This window comes from Pseudophryne corroboree, chromosome 8, assembly GCF_028390025.1.
Source record: "Pseudophryne corroboree isolate aPseCor3 chromosome 8, aPseCor3.hap2, whole genome shotgun sequence".
NCBI classification, from domain to species: domain Eukaryota; kingdom Metazoa; phylum Chordata; class Amphibia; order Anura; family Myobatrachidae; genus Pseudophryne; species Pseudophryne corroboree.
In genome coordinates, this window is record NC_086451.1 from 200,902,147 (window position 1) to 200,923,154 (window position 21,008).

The 21,008-nt window shown below is 45.5% G+C and overlaps 1 protein-coding gene and 1 pseudogene across 2 annotated transcripts in view; both read right to left on the reverse strand.

Annotated features, from left to right (window-relative positions):
* MID2 (midline 2) overlaps positions 1-21,008 on the reverse strand; it is a 907,753-nt gene that overhangs the window by 283,380 nt on the left and 603,365 nt on the right. The window lies entirely within an intron of this gene.
* Positions 3,512-3,630, reverse strand: LOC134953612 (5S ribosomal RNA; annotated as a pseudogene).

A 21,008-nucleotide genomic window follows, 5' to 3' on the forward strand; every position in this document is an offset into this window, starting at 1 on the left:
ATAGATAGATAGAGAGAGAGAGAGAGAGATAGATAGATAGATAGATAGATAGATAGATAGATAGATAGATAGATAGATAGATAGATAGATAGATAGATAGATAGATTAGAGATGTGCACCAGAAATTTTTCGGGTTTTGTATTTTGGTTTTGTATTCGGTTCCACGGCCATGTTATGGACTCGGACGCGTTTTGGCAAAACCTCCCTTAAAAATTTTTGTCGGATTTGGGTGTGTTTTGGATTCGGGAGTTTTTTTTCAAAAAACCCTCAAAAACAGCTTAAATCATAGAATTTGGGGGTGATTTTGATCCCATAGTATTACTAACCTCAATAACCACAATTTCCACTCATTTCCAGTCTATTCTGAACACCTCACACCTCACAATATTATTTTTAGTCCTAAAATTTGCACCAAGGTCGCTGGATGACTAAGCTAAGCGACCCAAGTGGGCGGCACAAACACCTGGCCCATCTAGGAGTGGCACTGCAGTGTCAGACAGGATGGCACTTAAAAAAATAGTCCCCAAACAGCACATGACGCAAAGAAAAGAGAAAAAGAGGTACACTGTGGTCGCTGGATGGCTAAGCTAAGCAACACAAACACCTCAATATCACAGGAATTATTTGTTCTAATCAATGGTGTTATTGGTCCAAATCACTGGAAGAAAATTACAAAATCACAGGAATTATTTGTTCTAATCAATGGTATTATTGGTCCAAATCACTGGAAGAAAATTACAAAATCACTGGAATTATTTGGCAAGATCACTGTAATTAATAATTATAAATCACTGATATTAATTGGTAAAATCTCGCTATCGCCTGCCTAATGAAGTGGAATCTAGATGGGATTTTGTACTGGGGACACAATAACTTAATCAATTTTCTAAATCCCAATGCACTAATGGCGGAAAACGGGCGCACGTCTAACAGCGCACTGATTATACTGAGAACTGATTATACTGATCACTGATTATAATGAGCACTGATTTTACTGAGCACTGATTTTACTGAGCACTGATTTTACTGAGCACTGATTATACTGAGCACTGATTATACTGAGCACTGATTATACTGAGCACTGATTTTACTGAGCACTGATGATACTACGGAGAACTGACACTGAGCAGCGAGAACAGCACTGGACTGTTGTACTGTAGTATACTGGTCACCACAATGCAGCACTGACACTGAGCACAGATATTAAGCACTGATCAGGATACTAGAAGTGACATGGTGCAGCAAGATACAGCAATGGCCTACTGTACTGTACTACTATATACTGGTGGTCACCACAATGCAGCACTGTACTACTATATACTGGTCACAACAATGCAGCAGATATTGAGCACTGATCAGGAGAATAGAACTGAATCTGAGAAGGAGCTGCAAGATACAGCAATGAACTACTGTACTGTACTACTATATAGTGGTGATCACCACAATGCAGCACACTGAGCACAGATATTGAGCTTTTCAGGCATAGAATGTAGCCACGTCCTCTCCGCTCAATCGACAATGCACGAGTGAAAATGGCGGCGACATGCGGCTCTTTATATGGAATCCAGATCTCGTGAGAATCCGACGGCGGGATGATGACGTTTTCCCCCGTTCGGGTTATGCGTCTTAGGCGGGAAGAACCGAGGCTGCCTCGGACCCGTGTAAACCATGTGAAGTTCGGGGGGTTCGGATCTCGACGAACTGAACCCGCTCATCTCTAATATATATATATATATATATATATATATAATAGGCAATTTGCTAGTGGCGGCACTCACCGGACCTATACATACAATAAAGACACTGCACTACCACAAGCACAGTACTAATGTTTAGAAGTGTAATCCTTCATCAGAATAGTCTGATGAAGGATTAAACTCACAAACGTTAGTACTGTGCTGGTGGTAGTGCAGTGCCTTTATTTGTATGTATAAGTCCGGTGAGTGCCGCCTCTAACAAATTGCCTAACTTCTTTAGGATGGCACCGGGGCCGTTGTAACGTCTATCAGGAGTGCCGGGTTCAGCTGCAATTATATATATATGTCTAAGTGTATAATGTACTCTACCTGGTGCAATGTGTATAAAAATGCTCTGCCTGGTGCAATATATTATAATGTGCTTTACCTGGTGCAATGTGTATAATGTGCTTTACCTGGTGCAATGTGTATAACGTGCTCTACCTGGTGCAATGTGTATAGCATGCTCTGCCTGGTGCAATATGTTTAATGTGCTTTACCTGGTGCAATGTGTATAATGTGCTTTACCTGGTGCAATGTATATAATGTGCTTTGCCTGGCGCAAAGTGTATACCGTGCTCTACCTGGCGCAATGTGTAGAACATGCTCAATCTTTCGCAATATGTATAACATGCTCTACCTGGTGCAGTGTGTATTAGAGGTTCTACCTGGTGCAATGTGTATAAGGGGCACTACTGTGTGGTGTAATGTGAATTGGCACTAATATGTGATCACGCCCCTTCCACACAAAGCAACGCCCCCAAGATTTAGCTGCGCGCCTGAGCAGTAATCCTGCGCACTTTACAAAACTCCACCCCCTCAACAGACCCCACCCCTATTAGGGCTGTTTCCATAAATTTCCCGGGCTGGTCTTTGATCCCAGTCCGCCCCTGGTCTGAAGTACTGTATTACATAAACTGAACTTTGGAGCAAACTATAGCTTGTTACATGCCAATTAAGCATCCTTTATGGGCTGGTGACAATCGCTCTAAAAGCAAACATCTGGAAAATCCGCTCCAGAAATCCTGCATTTGCCCCTGTACATAACATGCAAAGTGCATAGGTTGTTTTCAGGATTTATTTACAAAGTGCCAGGTTCTAAAACCATGCTCTTCTGATCATATTTATTGACAAAATTTAAAATGGCAATGCTTTTACTAGTGAAATATGGCCATTTAAAAGCATTGCCCTTTTAAACTTGATGGCAGAAGAGAACCACTTGGCACATCTAGCCTTCACCAAAGGATATAAATCTGCACAGGATGTAGCAATTATAGTTCAATGGAAAAAAATTTATGAAACCAACGTAAAGGCATACTTTAGTGCTTAGTTCAGCAAATGGTTGGTGGTGCTCCCGGAAAATAGTTATGACAACTATGAAACAACGGGTGTGGTCTTTTGAGGAGACAAAAGACAAAAAGCAACTACAGTATATGCCTTTTCCAGGGCACACTTGAAAAATTGATAATATGAGATTATTAAAATATAACTTTTATTATTGTATACTTAAAAAAGAGACAAGAGCAAGCATTCATAATTTAGAGGCATTGATGCTCACAGGCATTGATGCACTTATTATAGGCGAGATAACAGTGTAAGTAAGTGAAAATAAGTAATTCCTCATTCAAGAAACAGGTATTCATATCCTCTATAATAGAAATTTTAATAGAATGAGGTCACAACCTCGGGTCTAATATAGTCCAATAATTGTTGGAACCTGAAGTCAAGTTCCTAGCCGTGGGTCCCAAAATGATGTTATGCACTGGAGAATAAAATCCCTACGGTACCTAGTATTCCCTGGTGGTTCCCCATTCAGGTACTGACCAGGCCCCGCAGTGCTTGGCTTCCAAGATCAGACGAGTTTGGGCATAATCAGTGCGGTCTGACCGTAGGTGAATAAGTCTCCTGGGCGCACCGTTTTCCGATTTTGTAGGGACCCACAGATATCAATCACAGAATGAATAGGTATCGGGCTTTTTGTGGTCAAAAGAATAGGCTGCCAGATTATTGCCGGGAAATCTAACAAGTGAAAATCTGTATGGAAAGGATATTTGGTAACTGCAAGATATCACTTAACATTGCATTCACTTATGGTTGTGTATTCCCGTGATTTTTTAGTAATTATGGCTCCTATATCAACTCTGTCACAATTGTGCTTCCCAAGTATATTCTTGTAAATGAGTGCAGAGTTGCCCAACAGGGAAATGCAGGAAGAGAAGGAGCTGTAAAATCACCAAAATACCTCTGGTTTTTCACTCTTATGTTATAAATGTATGGGAAGCAGAGAGACTTCTAGGACATCCATATAGAGAATATATTGATCAAAGTATTCCTTTGTGGTCCTTCCTATTTTCATTGTAATCGTATACCAGCATTCAATACTGTTGTTTATGTAGATTTGGCATAGTTACTCATGTGCAGTTTCTGTTAACCCTTTGGCTCTCACTGCTCAACAAATTGTATAAGAGTGAAAAACCAGAGGTATTTTGGTGATTTTACAGCTCCTTCTCTTCCTGCATTTCCCTGTTGGGCAATTCTGCACTCATTTACAAGAATATACTAGGGAGCACAATTGTGACAGAGTTGATATAGGGGGTGGTAGTCATGTGACCGCCGGTCAGCTGACCGACAGTCACATGACCTCCTCCGTGAGCCCGACGGCTCCCTATCCCGATGGTCGGCATGCCGACCAACAGGGACTATTTCCACTCGTGGGTGTCCACGACACCCATAGAGTGGGAATAGAACCCGTGGCGACCGCAGGTCGCCACCGAGCCCGCAGCGTGGCGAGCGCAGCGAGTCCGCAAGGGGCTTGCTGCACTCGCCCCTCCCTGCCGGGATCCCGGCGTCGGTATGCTGCCGGGATCCCGGCGTCGGTAAGGTGGCCGGCGGTCAGGAGACCGCCGGTCACCCGTACTACACCCGATATAGGAGCCATAATAACTAAAAAATCAGGGGAATACACAACCATAAGTGAATGCAATGTTAAGTGATATCTTGCAGTTACCAAATATCCTTTCCATACAGATTTTCACTTGTTAGATTTCCCGGCAATAATCTGGCAGCCTATTCTTTTGACCACAAAAAGCCTGATACCTATTCATTCTGTGATTGATATCTGTGGGTCCCTACACAATCGGAAAACGGTGCACCCAGGAGACTTATTCACCTACGGTGACCGCACTGAGTATGCCCAAACTCGTCTGATATTGGAAGCCAAGCACTGCAGGGCCTGGTCAGTACCTGGATGGGGAACCACCAGGGAATATTAGGTACCGTAGGTATTTTATTCTCCAACGCAAAACATAATTTTGGGACCCACGGCTAGGAACTTGACTTCAGGTTCCAACAATTATTGGACTATATTAGACCCGAGGTAGTGACCTCATTCTATTAAAATTTCTATTATAGAGGATATGAATACTTGTTTCTTGAATGAGGAATTACTTATTTTCACTTACTTACACTGTTATCTCGCCTATAATAAGTGCATCAATGCCTGTGAGCATCAATACCTCTAAATTATGAATGCTTGCGCTCGTCTCTTTTTTAAGTATACAATAATAAAAGTTATATTTTAATAATCCCATATTATCAATTTTTCAAGTGTGCCCTGGAAAAGGCATATAGTTGCATTTTGTCTTTTGTCTCCTCAAAAGACCACACCCGTTGTTTCACATCTAGCCTTCCCCTTTTTTTTTTAACCATATTGTTACCTCAAACCATACTTGCATATTCTCCAGGAACGGCAGGGAGGCTCCCGAATATCGAGTGGCGCTCCAGGCCTCCCAGAAGAGTGAACAAGTCTCCCGGCCATGCGCAATCCGCCCGCTACTCAGCTGCAGCCTGCCGCAGTCCACCGCATTACCTAGCATATCCTCCGCAGCTGTCGTGGTCCGGGGAGTCAGTGGCTCCACCCCCTGCCTAGCAATGCCAGTGACCTCGGCATTATATAGCAGAGGCGGGGCAACAATGATGTGGCCACACTGTCACGCCCCCAGTTCAGCCTCCATTGGGCATCAGATTGCCCGCCACTCTCCACGCAGTGCTGACATGGCTGCTCCCTCCTGAAGTCAGCAGCCAGAAAGTCGGCATGTATGCCTCAAACCCTGTGAGATTATTATTTCTTTGTAAGGATATCCTTATGTCTGTCCCATGCATGTTTTAATTGCTATACTGTCTTAGCCTCTGCCACTTCTGTTGGGAGGCTATTTCACACGTCCACTACCCTTTCTGTGAAGTAATTTTTCCTCACCTTTCCCCTGAATCAACTTGTCTCCAATTTCTGTGCATACAGTAGGTTTTAGAAGAGGAAGCTTGGCAAATAAACCCCTTAGAATTAAGAGGCCTTCAATTTAAACTACAGTAATACAGCAGGCAATAAAGAACTTAATAATCTTGAATAAATCTGTTTTTGTCATTTTTAATATGTGGATTCCACAAGGAGAGCAGACAAAACTCAGGGGGTAATACAGAGTTGATCACAGAGGCAAATTTGTTAGCAGGTGGGCAATACCATGTGCACTGCAGGGGTGGCAGATATAACATGTGCAGAGAGAGTTAAGGCCCGCATTCACAGGCAGATGTGGCCAGAGATGTGTGCTGAGTGAACCGCTCAGCACACATCTCTCCCCCCGCTCAGCACAGCGCGATGTGTGTTGAGCGTGCGGGGGAGGACAGGGGGGAGCTAATTTCAGCCAGCGGTGCAGGACAATATAGCACCTGCGATAGTGACGTACGGGGCCGCACATCGCTATCGCTGTGGGGGGTTCACACGGACAGATCATGCTTGAAATCTAAGCAATCTTGTCAGAGTGCTTAGAATATCGCTACGTGAGTACCCCCCTTTAGATTTGGGTGCGGTTTGTTCAAACTGAAATCTAAATTGCAGTGTAAAAATAAAGCAGGCTGTATTTACCTTGCACAGAAACAAAATAACCCACCCAAATCTAACTCTCTCTGCAAATGTTATATCTGCCATACCTGCAGTGCACATGGGTGGTCATTCCGAGTTGTTAGCTCGCTGCCGATTTTCGCAGTTGCCGCGATCAAGTGAAAAAACGGCAAAAATGCGCATGCGCATGGTACATGCGCTAAGTACTTTCACACAAAACTTTGTAGATTTACACAAGCTCGAGCGACGTTTTTTCATTGCTCGAGTGATCGTAGTATGATTGACAGGAAGTGGGTGTTTCTGGGCGGAAACTGGACATTTTCAGGGAGTGTGCTAAAAATCGCAGGCGTGTCAGGTAAAAACGCAGGAGTGGTTGGAGAAACGGGGGAGTGGTTGGTCGAACGCAGGGCGTGTTTGTGACGTCAAACCAGGAACTGAAAGGACTGAGGTGATCGCAGTCTAGGAGTAGGTCTGGAGCTACTCAGAAACTGCAGGGAATTATTTAGTAGCAGTTCTGCTAATCTTTCGTTCGCTATTCTGCTAATCTTTTGTTCGCTATTCTGCTAAGCTAATATACACTCCTAGAGGGCGGCGGCCTAGCGTTTGCACTGCTGCTAAAAGCAGCTAGTGAGCGAACAACTCGGAATGAGGGCCATGGGCCCTCATTCCGTGTTGATCGCTCGCTGACTAGGTTTAGCAGCCGTGCAAACGCTATGCCGCTGCCCACTGGGGAGTGTATTTTAGCTTAGCAGAAGTGCGCACACATGTGCAGCCGAGCTCTGCAAAAACAGTTTGTGCAGTTTTAGAGTAGCTCTGAACCTAATCAGCGCCTGCGATCACTTCAGCCTATTCGTGTCCGGATTTGACGTCAAACACCCACCCAGCGAACGCCCAGCCATACCTGCGTTTTTTCAGACACGTCTGCGTTTTTGCAAACACTCCCTGAAAACGGTCAGTTGACACCCAGAAATACCCCCTTCCTGTCAATCTTCTTGCGGCCGTCAATACGACAGAAAACTTTGCTACAACCTGTGCACAACCACAGTTGGCTTTGTACCCGTACGTCGCGTGTGCGCATTGCGGGGCATACGCATGCGCAGAAATGTCGATTTTTAGCCTGATCGCTGTGCTGTGAACAACTGCAGCTAGCGATCAACTCGGAATGACCATCGTGGTTTTGCCCAACTGCTAACAAATTTGCTGCTGCGATCAACTCTGAATTACCCCCTCAGTCTGATGTGCAAATATTTACCCTGTGCTGAAACAATTCTGTCACATAGGGACAACAAATCGGCAAAACAATCATAGGTCATTAAGTACAATACATGTGCTGTCATAGAGCTAAAAATACATTTATATATGAATGCTAGAAGCCTATGTAAATAAAACATACAATAAATAATACAAATATTATGTGGGTAATTAATAATAGTAGTCAGGCATTTTTGGATATGTAAAATTAACTATATTCTGAAGATCCTTCACATGCCATTTTTTTTTTTTTACCTCAGGATAAGAATAAATGGAAGATATATGGTTTAGTGGAATCCACAGTGGAAATGTGGTATTCCAATTAGTAATATGTCAGAGATACTGTATTTGGGAACACAGTCATTTTTTGCACTTGGAGAGTTTTGCACCAAGGTGGTTAAACTATGCTTGACTATTACATAATAGTATTATCAGTGGTATAAGCCTTCATTTATTATATTAAGTTGCACTGAATGATGTAAAAGATGAGTCTATAAGCAATTGTCTAGTTTCTGTACTTGATTCACTATACACCGTATCGGCTGAAGTAGTCTCAGTCTCCTGAACTCATGCAATTTCACGCACCTGAATCTAGGAGTACACACGCCGTCAGTGCAGCGATTGACAGAAAGTCAGGCTTAGAAGTCAGGCTAGCCGTTGCATAACAAACAGACTGTAGTGGTGGCTGTCCATAATAAGGAAGGCCTCAGAAAACCGAAATGACAGTGAAGATCAAGGTTTCTATAAAAACTGCATGAAGTCACACCCTGGTATTTGTTTTTCATTATAAGCTTTTATTCCGGCAGCATGAAGTTATTGTGAAAATTGATGCAAAAAGATAATGTTTGCCAACTCTTGATTTTCTTCCTGTCATTATATTTTCCGGCAACCTGACAGTCCTCGCTATCATTATGCAATCCTTCTCCTTAGAGGCTATGTAATGTGGAGGGTGAGTACAGGCACCAGGAGGATAAAGGCTCGGAGCACACACATACAAAAAGCAATTGTTGGAACCTACTACTGAAGTATCCAACCGAGACATCCAGGACTCATGTTGGTTTTAACACAGTCACTTTTGATTACATACAACTCACAAATCCCTAGCCCCTGACTGCTGCAACATTCACTTCCACTATTCCACTCACATTATGCTTGCCCTTTCATGTTAACTCATACATACTTTCTATTTATATTCTATAGTCTTTGCTTTCAGTGTAGTATAAGAGAAACAAGCACATTGTAATCAGATTTCCCTAGCTCACACATTTAACTGATACAATGTTCACAATCCGTTCAAATTAAGATCTATGGGGGTCATTCCGAGTTGATCGCTCGCTAGCTAGTTTTAGCAGCCGTGCAAATGCTATGCCGTCGCCCACTGGGGAGTGTATTTTAGCTTAGCAGAAGTACGAACACATGTGCAGCCGAGCTCTGCAAAAACAGTTTGTGCAGTTTCTGAGTAGCTCTGAACCTACTCAGCGCTTGCGATCACTTCAGCCTATTCGTGTCCGGATTTGACGTCATACACCCGCCCAGCGAACGCCCAGCCATGCTGCGTTTTTTCAGACACGCCTGCGTTTTTGCAAACACTCCCTGAAAACGGTCAGTTGACACCCAGAAACGCCCCCTTCCTGTCAATCTTCTTGCGGCCGTCAGTGCGACTGAAAACTTCGCTACAACCTGTGCACAACCACAATGGGCTTTGTACCCGTATGTCGCGCATGCGCATTGCGGCCCATATGCATGTGCATAAATGTCATTTTTTCACCTGATCGCTGCGCTGCAAACAACGGCAGCTAGCGATCAACTCGGAATGACCCCCTATATTCTGATATTTGCAAATTACAACTTAGCACCAGGGATTTCAACTATGAGATTAATATCTTGTTGTGAGGTATTTTATCACCAACATGAATGACAGTGCTGTTTTTAATGGACACTCTGAGCTGATGGCTGTGACGATAGTCTAAAGGAAAATCATTATAACTTTACCTGATTTTTTTGTATTCCGTTTGTGTAAATGAAAACATGTTTTGAATGTACAGTGTATATGTATATTGGCTTCCAATACTTACTAACTGCAAAGATGATCCATACAGCAACTTCTTAATATTTATCTTAGAATAACCCACGCATTTTGTCCAGAGAATGCATTTCATAATTGCAGGTAATAATTATCTCACAGCGGACACAGTGCATGGAGCCTGAAATACCCACAACTCATTAACAAACTGCAAATACTGTAATGTGGACCCATTTTCAGTAAGCATATAAACTTTACTGTATTTTCATCCCATGCCAAGGTGCTATCTGCTTCCTGGCCCTTGGCACTAACACCAGATCATTAATATGTAGCTTTTGCTTATTAAAATGATAATTAGCATGCCTATATTCTATGTGTGACTGTGGCTGTATCTGCATACAAAATGCATACGTTACAGTATATTCCTGGAAATCACTGTACCATAGCATTTCGTATGCAGATACAGCCACAGTCGCACACAGAATATAGGCATACTAATTATCATTTTAATCAGCAGAAGCTGCTTGTACGTCCTAGTTACATAGCAATGAAAATAAGATGCATTTTCTGCAAAAAAAGGGACCCTGCTTTAGCACAGCTGGACAGGAGCTGCATGGCTTATTGAGGCAAGATGTATGACAACACATCTGTATTCAGGCAGAGGAAGATGTCACAGTGTTAGTAGCCATGTGAGTGCTGTGTGTGGGTAGGTTTGTTGTGCAATTGTGTTCGGCATATGTGTAAGGGGCATTATGTGTATCATGTGTATAAATGCATTAATGTGTGCAACATTTGTGTAAGGGGCATTACGTGTGTCATTATGTGTATAAGGGCATTAATAAAAGTTGTCATAATATGTATGGTGCATTTTGTTTATAAGGACATTAATGTGTGTCATTTGTGTAAGGGGCATTACTGTGTGGTATTATGTGCATAAAGGCATTACTAATGTGTGGCACTATGTGTATAATGTGCTCTACTGTGTGGCGTAATGTATAGAAAAGGCACTACTGTGTGAATACAGAGCAATATGGTGTTTATAAGGGGCACTACTGTGATTAGTAATGTATATAAGTTAAAGTGGTACTACTGTGCGATGTAACATGAAGAAGGGACACTATTGCATGATATAATGTGAATAAAAATGCACTACTGTGTAGTGTAATTCGAATTGTGCCCCTTTCCAAAAGAACACTCCCCTTTTTGGGCTGTGTGCTGAATGTGCGCATTGTTCCTATTTAAAAAATAGGGGGTAGGAGAACCAAAATGAGGACTACTATGGCTGAGAGGTGATGGTGATGGGAAAGAGGTGCAGGGTCAGAGGCGGAACTAGCAGTGATGCTAGGGGGCAGCAGCCAAAATCTTGCCTAGGGCATCATATTGATTAGGGCTGGCTCTGGCTATGTGTTTATGCCTGAAAATATATGATTTTCAAAGACTAACCTAATAAGGACCATATTCTGCAAATATATCAATATTGTCCTGATTATTATTGGGCAATATCGACACAATATATTTTTCATTTTATTTCTTTTTTAACACAGCTATTCAGCAAAAAGCCTCAAAGGAACAGCGTTTGCGATAACACGATGTTCCTGCAAACTTCTAGAAGGGTTTGTTTTCTGAAATCTGAACACAGAACTTTTTTGGATGGTTCTGCACAAGCTCAGTCATGCTCTTACTTAACAATGCTAATAGTCCTCTATCCCCATTGTTATGGCTGCAGTGTGACAAGCGCAAATTCATACCTCCCAACTTCTTGATTTGCAGAAGATAGACACCTGTGCATGCCTACGTCACATGCCTGAATTTAGGGAGTGTGGCCTCATGGCAAGTACCGCGATCGCATCCCATGGCTCCATTTTCTGCACTATGGGGGCATGGACAGTGCCCTGTGAGCCGCTGACCATGCTCCCTGTCCTCTCTCTGCTGGTTAATAGATGCTGTGCACATATACGCAGCATCTATTCATCACTATAGAGCAGCAAATGAGAGAGGTCTCCCAAATGTTGTCCCACTGTGGGACACTGCAGGCCACAGATGGTACAGTGGAACAGTCCGTAAAAAATGGGACTGTCCCACCAAAATCGGGACAGTTAGGAAGTATGCCAATTGTATGCCCAGCTCCAGCCTCCCAAAAGCTTAAAAAAATTATTAAAATGTGTATATAGGCTTTACATTAGTATGTATGCATTTATACTTATGTGGTTTATATTAGAGATGAGCGAGGTTCGGTTTTACTCGGTTTAACTCGGTTTTACTCGGTTCTCAAAACGGCATCTTATTGGCTATCCAAAACACGTGACATCCGTGAGCCAATAAGATGCCGTTTTGAGAACCGAGTAAAACCGAGTAAAACCGAGTAAAACCGAACCCGCTCATCACTAGTTTATATACACATTTTATATATGAACCACAAAAAAAAAGGATTTTAGTTACCTACCTGTAAATCCTTTTCTTGTATTCCGTAGAGGATACTGGGGTTTCATTTAGTACCATGGGGTATAGACGGTCCACTAGGAGCCATGGACACTTTAAGAATTTGATCGTTTGGGCTGGCTACTGCCTCTATGCCCCACCTACCATACTCAGTCTAGGAAACTGTGCCCGAGGAGACGGACATACTTTGAGAGAGGGATAGATAAAGATAGTAGTGAGATTCCGAACCAGCACACACAAATAGAGGAAAGCCAAGCTAACCAAAATTTAAACAGGAACAGGAACTGCTGAACCAACAATACTTAACCAAGTAACAGTGCAGGAAGAACGAAGCACCGGGCCGGCACCCAGTATTCTCTACGGACTACGAGAAAAGGATTTACCGGTAGGTAATTAAAAATAAGAATTTACTTACCGATAATTCTATTTCTCGTAGTCCGTAGTGGATGCTGGGGACTCCGTCAGGACCATGGGGAATAGCGGCTCCGCAGGAGACAGGGCACAAAAGTAAAAGCTTTAGGATCAGGTGGTGTGCACTGGCTCCTCCCCCTATGACCCTCCTCCAAGCCTCAGTTAGGATACTGTGCCCGGACGAGCGTACACAATAAGGAAGGATTTTGAATCCCGGGTAAGACTCATACCAGCCACACCAATCACACTGTACAACCTGTGATCTGAACCCAGTTAACAGCATGATAACAGCGGAGCCTCTGAAAAGATGGCTCACAACAATAATAACCCGATTTTTGTAACAATAACTATGTACAAGTATTGCAGACAATCCGCACTTGGGATGGGCGCCCAGCATCCACTACGGACTACGAGAAATAGAATTATCGGTAAGTAAATTCTTATTTTCTCTGACGTCCTAAGTGGATGCTGGGGACTCCGTCAGGACCATGGGGATTATACCAAAGCTCCCAAACGGGCGGGAGAGTGCGGATGACTCTGCAGCACCGAGTGAGAGAACTCCAGGTCCTCCTCAGCCAGGGTGTGCCCCTGACCAAGTAGCAGCTCGGCAAAGTTGTAAAGCCGAGACCCCTCGGGCAGCCGCCCAAGATGAGCCCACCTTCCTTGTGGAATGGGCATTTACATATTTTGGCTGTGGCAGGCCTGCCACAGAATGTGCAAGCTGAATTGTACTACACATCCAACTAGCAATCGTCTGCTTAGAAGCAAGAGCACCCAGTTTGTTGGGTGCATACAGGATAACAGCAAGTCAGTTTTCCTGACTCCAGCCGTCCTGGAAACCTATATTTTCAGGGCCCTGACAACATCTAGCAACTTGGAGTCCTCCAAGTCCCTAGTAGCCGCAGGTACCACAATAAGCTGGTTCAGGTGAAACGCTGACACCACCTTAGGGAGAAACTGGGGACGAGTCCGCAGCTCTGCCCTGTCCGAATGGACCATCAGATATGGGCTTTTGTGAGACAAAGCAGCCAATTTTGACACTCGCCTGGCCGAGGCCAGGGCCAACATCATGGTCACTTTCCATGTGAGATATTTCAAATCCACAGATTTGAGCGGTTTAAACCAATGTGATTTGAGGAATCCCAGAACTACGTTGAGATCCAACAGTGCCACTGGAGGCACAAAAGGGGGTTGTTTATGCAGTACTCCCTTGACAAACTTCTGGACTTCAGGAACTGAAGCCAATTCTTTCTGGAAGAAAATCGACAGGGCCGAAATTTGAACCTTAATGGACCCCAATTTGAGGCCCATAGACACTCCTGTTTGCAGGAAATGCAGGAATCGACCGAGTTGAAATTTCTTCGTGGGGCCTTCCTGGCCTCACACCACGCAACATATTTTCGCCACATGTGGTGATAATGTTGTGCGGTCACCTCCTTCCTGGCTTTGACCAGGGTAGGAATGACCTCTTCCGGAATGCCTTTTTCCCTTAGGATCCGGCGTTCAACCGCCATGCCGTCAAACGCAGCCGCGGTAAGTCTTGGAACAGACATGGTACTTGCTGAAGCAAGTCCCTTCTTAGCGGCAGAGGCCATGAGTCCTCTGTGAGCATCTCTTGAAGTTCCGGGTACCAAGTCCTTCTTGGCCAATCCGGAGCCACGAGTATAGTTCTTACTCCTCTACGTCTAATAATTCTCAGTACCTTAGGTATGAGAAGCAGAGGAGGGAACACATACACCGACTGGTACACCCACGGTGTTACCAGAACGTCCACAGCTATTGCCTGAGGGTCTCTTGACCTGGCGCAATACCTGTCCAGTTTTTTGTTCAGGCGGGACGCCATCATGTCCACCTTTGGTCTTTCCCAACGGTTCACAATCATGTGGAAGACTTCCCGATGAAATCCCCACTCTCCCGGGTGGAGGTCGTGCTGAGGAAGTCTGCTTCCCAGTTGTCCACTCCCGGAATGAACACTGCTGACAGTGCTATCACATGATTTTCCGCCCAGCGAAGAATCCTTGCAGTTTCTGCCATTGTCCTCCTGCTTCTTGTGCCGCCCTGTCTGTTTACGTGGGCGACTGCCGTGATGTTGTCCCACTGGATCAATACCGGCTGACCTTGAAGCAGAGGTCTTGCTAAGCTTAGAGCATTGTAAATTGCTCTTAGCTCCAGTATATTTATGTGGAGAGAAGTCTCCAGACTTGATCACACTCCCTGGAAATTTTTTCCTTGTGTGACTGCTCCCCAGCCTTTCAGGCTGGCATCCGTGGTCACCAGGACCCAGTCCTGAATGCCGAATCTGTGGCCCTTTAGTAGAGGAGCACTCTGCAGCCACCACAGAAGAGACACCCTTGTCCTTGGAGACAGGGTTATTTCCAGCAGATCCCACTGAAAAGTTCTTGCGTGAAATCTGCCGAATGGAATCGCTTCGTAAGAAGCCACCATTTTTCCCAGGACCCTTGTGCAATGATGCACTGACACTTTTCCTGGTTTTAGGAGGTTCCTGACTAGCTCGGATAACTCCCTGGCTTTCTCCTCCGGGAGAAACACCTTATTCTGGACTGTGTCCAGAATCATCCCTAGGAACAGCAGACGTGTCGTCGGAGACAGCTGCGATTTTGGAATATTCAGAATCCACCCGTGCTGTCGTAGAACTACTTGAGATAGTGCTACTCCGACCTCCAACTGTTCTCTGGACCTTGCCCTTATCAGGAGATCGTCCAAGTAAGGGATAATTAAGACGCCTTTTCTTTGAAGAAGAATCATCATTTCGGCCATTACCTTGGTAAAGACCCGGGGTGCCGTGGACAATCCAAACGGCAGCGTCTGAAACTGATAGTGACAGTTTTGTACCACGAACCTGAGGTACCCTTGGTGAGAAGGGCAAATTGGGACATGGAGGTAAGCATCCTTGATGTCCAGGGACACCATATAGTCCCCTTCTTCCTGGTTCGCTATCACTGCTCTGAGTGACTCCATCTTGATTTGAACCTTTGTATGTAAGTGTTCAAATATTTTAGATTTAGAATAGGTCTCACCGAGCCGTCTGGCTTCAGTACCACAATATAGTGTGGAATAATACCCCTTTCCTTGTTGTAGGAGGGGTACTTTGATTATCACCTGCTGGGAATACAGCTTGTGAATTGTTTCCAATACTGCCTCCCTGTCGGAGGGAGACGTTGGTAAAGCAAACTTCAGGAACCTGCGAGGGGGAAACGTCTCGAATTTCCAATCTGTACCCCTGGGATACTACTTGTAGGATCCAGGGGTCCACTTGCGAGTGAGCCCACTGCGTGCTGAAACTCTTGAGACGACCCCCCACCGCACCTGTTTGTACGGCCCCAGCGTCATGCTGAGGACTTGGCAGAAGCGGTGGAAGGCTTCTGTTCCTGGGAATGGGCTGCCTGCTGCAGTCTTCTTCCCTTACCTCTATCCCTGGGCAGATATGACTGGCCTTTTGCCCGCCTGCCCTTATGGGGACGAAAGGACTGAGGCTGAAAAGACGATGTCTTTTTCTGCTGAGATGTGACTTGGGGTAAAAAAGGTGGATTTTCCAGCTGTTGCCGTGGCCACCAGGTCCGATGGACCGACCCCAAATAACCCCTCCCCTTTATACGGCAATACTTCCATGTGCCGTTTGGAATCTGCATCACCTGACCACTGTCGTGTCCATAAACATCTTCTGGCAGATATGGACATCGCACTTACTCTTGATGCCAGAGTGCAAATATCCCTCTGTGCATCTCGCATATATAGAAATGCATCCTTTAAATGCTCTATAGTCAATAAAATACTGTCCCTGTCAAGGGTATCAATATTTCCAGTCAGGGAATCCGACCAAGCCACCCCAGCGCTGCCCATCCAGGCTGAGGCGATCGCTGGTCGCAGTATAACACCAGTATGTGTGTATATACTTTTTAGGATATTTTCCAGCCTCCTATCAGTTGGCTCCTTGAGGGCGGCCGTATCTGGAGACGGTAACGCCACTTGTTTTGATAAGCGTGTGAGCGCCTTATCCACCCTAAGGGGTGTTTTTCTAACGCGCCATAACTTCTGGCGGGAAAGGGTATACCGCCAATAATTTTCTATCGGGGGAAACCCACGTATCATCACACACTTCATTTAATTTATCTGATTCAGGAAAAACCACATGTAGTTTTTTCACACTCCACATAATACCCTTTTTTGTGGTACTTGTAGTATCAGAAATATGTAACATCTCCTTCATTGCCCTTAACAAGTAACGTGTGGCCCTAAAGGAAAATACGTTTGTTTCTTCACCGTCGACACTGGAGTCAGTGTCCGTGTCTGTGTCGACCGACTGAGGTAAAAGGACGTTTTAACGCCCCTGACGGTGTTTGAGACGCCTGGACAGGTACTAATTGGTTTGCCGGCCGTCTCATGTCGTCAACCGACCTTGCAGCGTGTTGACATTATCACGTAATTCCTTAAATAAGCCATCCATTCCGGTGTCGACTCCCTAGAGAGTGACATCACCATTACAGGCAATTGCTCCGCCTCCTCACCAACATCGTCCTCATACATGTCGACACACACGTACCGACACACAGCACACACACAGGGAATGCTCTGATAGAGGACAGGACCCCACTAGCCCTTTGGGGAGACAGAGGGAGAGTTTGCCAGCACACACCAAAAACGCTATAATTATACAGGGACAACCTTTATATAAGTGTTTTTCCCTTATAGCATTTTAATATATATAGTCATATCGCCAAATAAGTGCCCCCCCTCTCTGTTTTAACCCTGTTTCTGTAGTGCAGTGCAGGGGAGAGCCTGGGAGCCTTCCCACCAGCATTTCTGTGAGGGAAAATGGCGCTGTGTGCTGAGGAGAATAGGCCCCGCCCCCTTTTCGGCGGGCTTCTTCTCCCGTTTTTCTGAGACCTGGCAGGGGTTAAATACATCCATATAGCCCCCAGGGGCTATATGTGATGTATTTTTAGCCAGAATAAGGTACTATCATTGCTGCCCAGGGCGTCCCCCCCAGCGCCCTGCACCCTCAGTGACCGCTGCTATGAAGTGTGCTGACAACAATGGCGCACAGCTGCAGTGCTGTGCGCTACCTTATGAAGACTGAAAAGTCTTCTGCCGCCGGTTTCTGGACCTCTTCACTTTTCGGCATCTGCAAGGGGGTCGGCGGCGCGGCTCCGGGACGAACCCCAGGGTGAGACCTGTGTTCCGACTCCCTCTGGAGCTAATGGTGTCCAGTAGCCTAAGAAGCCAATCCATCCTGCACGCAGGTGAGTTCACTTCTCTCCCCTAAGTCCCTCGATGCAGTGAGCCTGTTGCCAGCAGGACTCACTGAAAATAAAAAAACCTAACAAAACTTTTACTCTAAGCAGCTCTTTAGGAGAGCCACCTAGATTGCACCCTTCTCGGCCGGGCACAAAAATCTAACTGAGGCTTGGAGGAGGGTCATAGGGGGAGGAGCCAGTGCACACCACCTGATCCTAAAGCTTTTACTTTTGTGCCCTGTCTCCTGCGGAGCCGCTATTCCCCATGGTCCTGACGGAGTCCCCAGCATCCACTTAGGACGTCAGAGAAATCCTATTTTCTCTTACATACTAGAGGATACTGGGGTTCATTTAGTACCGTGGGTATGTACCAAAGCTCCCAAACCGGGTGGGAGAGTGCTAAGGTTCCTGCAGAACTGATTGACCAAACTGAAGGTCCTCAGAGGCCAAAGTATCGAACTTGTAGAACTTAGCAAATGTGTTCGAACCTGACCAAGTCGCTGCTCGGCAGAGCTGTAAAGCCGAGACACCCCGGACAGCTGCCCAGGAAAAACCCACTGACCTAGTAGAGTGGGCCTGTACAGATTTCTGAATCGGCAAACCTGCTGTGGAATAAGCATGGTGGATAGTGAACCTGATCCAGCATGCAATTGTCTACTTTGAAGCAGGACACCCAATTTTATTGGGATCACATAGAACGAACAGCAACTCAGATTTCCTGTGACAAGCTGTTCTCTTTACATACACCTTCAAAGCCCTCACAACATCCAAATACTTTGAAGTAGCAGAGGTGTCCATAACAGCCAGAACCACAATAGGTTGGTTGATGTGAAATGCGGACACCACCTTAGGAAGAAATTGCTGACGAGTTCTGAGATCAGCTCTGTCCTCATTAAAAATTATGTAGGGACTCTTGTAAGACAACGCCCCTAGCTCCGACACACGTCTTGCTGCAGCCAAGGCCAACAGTGTGACGGTCTTCCACGTAAGGTACTTTACGTCAACCTCCTGTAATAGTTCAAACCAGTCCGATTAGAGGAACTGCAGCACCAAATAGAGATCGCAAGGTGCCATGGGAGGCACAAAGGGAGGTTGGATGCACAGAACACCTTTCAAAAAGGTCTGGACCTCAGGGAGAGAAACCAATTGTTTTTGAAAGAAAATGGACAAGGCCGGAATCTGGACCTTTATGGAGACCAGACGTAGGCCCACATCCACACCTGCCTGCAGAAAAAGCAGGCAACGTCCCAAGTGAAATTCCACAGCAGAATATTTTCTGCCATCAAACCAAGAAACGTATTTCTTCCAAATACGGTGGTAATGTTTAGACTTTACCCGCTTCCTAGCTTGGATCATGGTCGGGATAACTTTTCTGGCTAGAATCAGCCATTCAACTTCCATGCCGTCAAACTTAGCTGTGGTAAGTCCTGATAGACAATCGGGCCCTGTTGCAGAAGATCCTTGCAAAGAGGTAGAAGCCACAGATATTCAAGGAACATCTCCAGGAGGTCCGCGTACCAGGTCCGTCTTGGCCAGTCCGGAGCAAAGAGAATTGCTTGAACCTTTTCCCTTTTTATTCTTTTCAGAATTCTTGGGATCAGAGGAAGTGGAGGAAACACGTACACCATCTGATAGACCCATGGAGTCGTCAGAGTGTCCACCGCCACTGCCTGTGGGTCTCTCGACCTCGAACAATACCGCTTGAGCTTCTTGTTGAGATGAGAGACCATCATGTCGATGTGTGGATATCCCCACTGACGTGTGAAGCACCTGATCACCTCTGGGTGAAGGCCTCACTCTCCCGGGTGCAGGTCAAGTCTGCTGAGGAAGTCTGCTTCCCAGTTATCTACTTCCGGAATGAAGACCGCCGACAATGCCACAGCGTTTTTTTCTGCCCAGAAGAGAATTCTTGACACCTCTGACATTGCTGCTCTGCTTTTCCCTAAACCCTGTCGGTTTATGTAAGTCACTGCCATCTCACTGTCCGACTGAACCTCAATGGCCCGATCCTGAAGAAGATAAGAGGCCCGCAGAAGGGCGTTGTATATGGCCCTGAGTTCCAGAATGTTGATTGGAAGGGTGACTTCCTGACTTTACTATCTTCCTTGAAACTGCACCTCCCTGGGTGACTGGTCCCCAACCTCTGAGGCTTGCGTCCATGGTTAAAAGGATCTAGTCCTAAATTCCGAACCTCCGATCCTCAATGAGGTGAGAAATCTGTAGCAACCACAGAAGGGAGATCCTGGCTTTTGGCGACAGATGGATCCTCTGGTGCATGTGAAGATTCGATCCGGACCATTTGTCCAACAGATCAAGCTGGAAAGGTCTTGCATGAAACCGTCTGTATTGAAGTGCCTCGTAAGAGGCCACCACTTTCCTCAGAAGTCAAATGCATAGATGCACCGATATCCGGGTTGGCTTCTGGACATCCCGAACCATCTACTGGATTACCAATGTCCTTTCCAATGGAAGGAACACTTTCTGCGACTCCGTGTCCAGTATCATTCCCAGGAATAGGAGCCTCCGTTTTGGCTCTAGGTGAGATTTCGGAAGGTTCAGAATCCACCTGTGATCCTGGAGAAGTTTGGATGAGAGGCCAATGCTGTCCAGCAACCTCTCCCTGGACGGCGCCTTTATCAGAAGATCTACAAGGAACATAATTATGTTCACTCCCTGCTTGTGAAGGAGAAACACCATCTCTGCTATCACTTTGGTGAATACCCTCTGTGCCATTGAGAGACCAAATGGCAGGGCCTGGAACTGGTAGTGACAGTCCTGTATTGCAAACCATAGATAAGCCTGATGAGGCGGCCAGATCGGAATGTGAAGGAACGCATCCTTGATATCCAGAGACACAAGGAATTCCCCTTCCTCCAGACCTGAGATCACCGCTCTCAGAGACTCCATCTTGAACTTGAACACTTTTAAGAACTGATTCAAGGACTTGAGGTTCAGAATTGGTCATGCCGAACCGTCCGGTTTCGGTACTACAAACAAGT